Raw genomic sequence first — 5,052 nt, 5'->3', positions numbered from 1 at the left:
AAAGAAAATTGTATTTGTATGTGAAAACCATTATTTGGCGTGCAATAAAAAATTAGCTAAGCAGTAAGTAAAACATTTGACTAACAAATACGAAGTCCCTGGTTCGTATTCTCGCTGGGTCTTTTTAATTTGAAAAACAAATCTACTACTACTACTCAAATACCACTTTGTAAGCGAGCGTGGTAAGTACTTCTTTAACTTCCTATTTGTAAGCAAGCGTGGTAAGTACTTGCCTCCAATGACTTCACCATGTTAAAATGATGAGTAAAGTGCCATTGAGTAAGTAGAAAAAAGTGGTTTTATTAGCCCATTACTTTTCAATGTAAGTTTTTCCTGGGTTAATTCTAAATGTAATTTTTAGCGCGTTTCGAGTGAATGGAATGAAATATTTGTTTTTTTTTCGGCTCCCAATAAACCAAAGAACGATATGATAGCGAAAACGGTATTGCTTTTAAAGGGCGATTATGATATCATATTTCATTATTTAAAACGATATTATTATAATATCGTTTTATATTTTGTTTCCAATAAAAAAATTAAGAAAATACAAACATTTGAAAAAAACTTCAAACATAAAAATAATTTCAATAAAAATTTTCGAACATAAGAAAACTAAAAAGGATATTAAAATAAAATCAACTTAATTATTGATAAATAATCCAAATAAATACGCGAATTTCGTTCGATACTTCAGTTTTGTGGTAAGTTGACATGTATGCAATTTTGAAAAGTTTCAGGTATTTGCAAGACAATGCATAATGTGATGAAAAATATGATTACTTTAAAATATGTATTAATGTATGTATGTAAATATGTACAAATGAATGCAATCCTTCCCTTTTCAGGCTTTTTTATATGTATAATAGCGAAATATGAAGTAAATAGCGTTTTAAATGAAATTTTAAGAATAAAAGAGCATACAGAAAAAAAACTGAAAAAGGCGATTTAACTATCATTATTTTTGGAAATTATGATAGCGAAAACGATATCATAATTTTATGGAAAAACGATATAATAAGGAAAGGTACCATTTAGTACGTAAATACTATCGTTCTCGATACGAGAACGACTATCACTTATGATATTTTTTATCACCTAAGTGATATCGTTTCGATATCGTTATAATATCGTTTGGTTTATTGGGCTATCACAATAAAATTATGAGATAGTGCTCCGAATGGATAAATTCGGTTGGAAACAAATTCGGTTAACACAACGAATCTTTTTTTTCTGTGTATACATTTATTAAGAGGATGCATCAGAACAAACGAAAAGGACGCCAATCGAAGGTATTGTTAATTCCACTTCAGCTGATGATCTTTTAAAATACTCAGGAGAAAGAACATCTAACATCTAAAAAAATATACGAAACAATTTAATTGTTATGACGAGAAAGTTGTATACTCTGTTCACGAGTATTGTTTTCCTCATATTATTAGAAGCTAAATAAATATTACCGATAATATTCAGAAACTTCAGAATAGTTTCTTTTGAAATCAAAAATAGACAAAACAGCTGAATTCACATTAAATATCTCCGAACTGGAAACTGAAAATGATTTTGTTATACAAAATTTAAATTATTTTTTTGTGATATAAAACGATATAAAAACAAATGATATATGGGAGGTGGGAAACAAATTAAATATGTATAATTACACATTTATCTCATTATAAGTGATTCGATAAAATCTGGAAGAAGCACCAAACATATTAAATCTAATGCCTGTATTTTAATTCCTTATAAACAACATATTATTTTTTAAAAGGTACATATAAACCTTATAACACAATAAACAAAATTTCCATACAAAATTTGATTTATCCGTTTATAAAATAAAAATTTGTTTATGAATAAGGCCTTAGATATGTTGTTTTCTCCAAGTAATGGCAATTTTTAATGAAAGGATATATGGGAAGGACACGAATCCTTCAAGATTTAAGGACCCCGCAGTTATTTATAAATAATACATACCTAAAATTAAAGCGTTGCATGTAACTTTTACTTTTAAGTTTTCATTTTAATATTTTTTAATAGAAGTAAAATATTTATTTTAAATTCCCACGGTTTTAAAACAACTTTCCTGATTGGCATCCCTAGAATATAACATTTTATAATTTTTGTTGTTGTCACTGTGTTGGCAATTCTACCAATTAGACGCGGGTCAAAATATTTACCACTTGACCCTATTGATTTAATAAAATTGTTGAGTACCAAGACATTTGTTATTTTGCTTACATGTGCACATGTACATTTGCGCGCACAGTCATTCGCAAAAAATACACCCACGATGAAACTAAATTTATAAAAACAACTGTGATACAATAGTGAAGAAAAGTTTAATGCAGGCGTTCTCATATACCAATCTGAAAAATCAGAAGTTTGATAGTTTTCAACCAACTTTCAAATCTGAAATTTTGTTTTTAAGATCAAGTGCTGCCTTTTTATCCAAAAACGAAATCGAAAATATACGTCGAATGTCTTAGTTACAAACATATTTTAGTTAAAGTAAAAAACTGACACTTTTTAACAATTTTCTGTTTCACCATGCTCTACATTGACTATGAGGCAGTAAGTTCATAATTTATTACCTCTGTAAAGAAGCACATTAAGGATGGTTTCCAATACATGTCATAAAAATCTATGAAATTTTTCGACTCTAAATATGTGCTTTACTTTTCCGGTTTCAAATTTAAATTTCTAGCTTCGAAAAAAATGTTTCTTTAACGGAATTATGTTATGTGGTCTGCATTTTAAAAAATTTGCACTGAAAAAGAGGGGTCTTCTCCATTTGCAGCTACATCATTGACGTTAAATGCGCTCGAAAATCGCTGTCGTCGTCACTGCTATACATCTTCATTTAAATTTTAATTCTACATTGTTTATCATTTTCTACAAACAACTCTATACAATAGGAGTAGCAAATACAATAATCATTCAGAGGGACAGATGCTTGTTTGCCCGTCTGGCTGAATGTTTTACTGACTGTTTGCTGCTTGACTGACTGTTTGTTCTGTCGATCGGTCTGAATGGCTGCTTTTCGTTATCTGTTTATTTGCTTGTTTTGTTGGATTTTGTTTTGTCGTCTTTTATTATTTTTTATCTACAATTCATTCAAGCGTTGCTGTCAACACTGATTTGCTGATGTTAGTTTGGCAAATAAAAACCAAAACGAATGAATAAAAAACAAGCGTATTAATTAACGATCATCGTTAACTAATTGTTGTTGGTTTTCTTTGTGTAATTCCGTAAGATGATACCAAATTAATTTTTATTTCGGCCAAAACATTTTACAAGAACCAACAAACAAAAAAAATCAAAGTTGCTCTGCGCATGAACAAACGCCAAATATTCATTTCGTTCTATATGGAAAGTAGACTCCATGATTTCTGCTGTTGTACATTTTTACTTTTTTAAGTTTCACTAATATTTTGCTGCCGCTTGACTGGTCACCGTTTGTTGGAGTTGAATGAGTTTGAGTCTTTTTTAATCTTTGAGATTTCGGTATTTATTATCATGTTTTTATTTATGTTAAACATGATTTTTGTTTATTGTTTGTTAACGGGTCGTTTTTCATTGTGAACCTTCATCCGTCTGTTTAGATTCAGGGTTCCTTATTAACCCCATGGGGAGTAGGTGACTAAAATGGGAGTGATAATATTATTATGATATTATGGGCTACAGACGATATCGTTACATCTAAATAAAACTTAAGTCCGTTTTTTATGGGACTGTTTTGTCATTTGAATGGTTCTCTGATAGAATTGAAAGTGTAGCTTTGATTCGATTTTTTTACTTGTGACACCACAAATCCAAAAAGCCGGAAATAATCCATCATTCTGAAACTATCTTTATTATTCCTTAAACAATACCGCACTTGCTAATTGTAGAGGCGGTCAATTTTCCGCAAAACTTTTGCAAATTCATATTAAATTTTTTAACAAATCAGTAGAAATACATTGAAAGGCATCTTTACCGAAAAAATATAGTATGTTTTATATCCATTTTTATTTTTCGAGAAAATTTAATTCCATTCTGAATTTTAATTAAGTCTATTTTTTATATGTATGCATGTACAATGTACATTGTACATACATATGTATATGAAAATAATTTGACTTAAAATATAAGTATGTATTAATGTATAAGTTTTTATAAATTTTAGTTATTTTAAGACTTTTTTGTGAAAATTTTAAGAATACAACAGCGAGCAATACAATTTCGTATTCACCCCTATTCTGCATTTCGATTACGTTTACGCATTCAGTTACGCAACGATCGAAAAAAGGTATTCCGACAAAAAACTGAATCGTAAAAAAAACTAGAAGCAATTCCATTTCGTTTCAATGCTTTACGAATGTGTGTATTCTGCGTTACGATCGTACCTACCAAAGTATAACAAGTAGTCCGACTCTCACGTACACGAAATTCCACCTCCACATTTACGGGTGCTGTGTGAATTCAACACCTTGGTGAGAAATATTATTGTGTCAAAATACTTCAAATCTCTACTTACATTTTCGAATTAATAGCGGGTTCTACGCGAAATTTCACCTATCCACATAAAAAGTACAATTTTTTAAAATACTTTTACGAAATTTTTTCTTTAAAATTCCGTTTATTTTGAGCAAACTGAAAATTTTATTTTTTATTTATTATTGACATTTATTTTTTGTTGTGGTAGAATTTTAATTTAGAAGCAGAGTTACATTTTTTTGTATTGAAAATTCAAACAAATAAAATTTTATGAATTTTTATAAAACTCTGTATGTCTGGTGAAAATTTTAAATGCTCAAATACATGTACATTTTTGTTACTAATACAAATTTAGAGTTAGGTACTTTTTCACTAACACATGCTTAGAGTTAGGTACTGCTGTCAAAGAGTCGGACTACTTGTTATACTTTGGTACCTACGTTTTTGTAAGTTGTTTTTTATTCGGCGGAGAGTCAAAGTTGCCAAACCGAGAAAATTTCGATTCGAATTGAAATGCAGAATAGAGTCGATTATTTTTGAGATATTTTTAGCTAGAAATAAGTAAAAAGGCAAAAA

The sequence above is a fragment of the Lucilia sericata genome, unplaced genomic scaffold, assembly GCF_015586225.1.
Source record: "Lucilia sericata isolate MDLA Ls3-8-SP2 unplaced genomic scaffold, ASM1558622v1 Contig000183F_arrow, whole genome shotgun sequence".
Classification (NCBI taxonomy): domain Eukaryota; kingdom Metazoa; phylum Arthropoda; class Insecta; order Diptera; family Calliphoridae; genus Lucilia; species Lucilia sericata.
Note: the sequence above shows the minus strand (reverse complement) of the source record.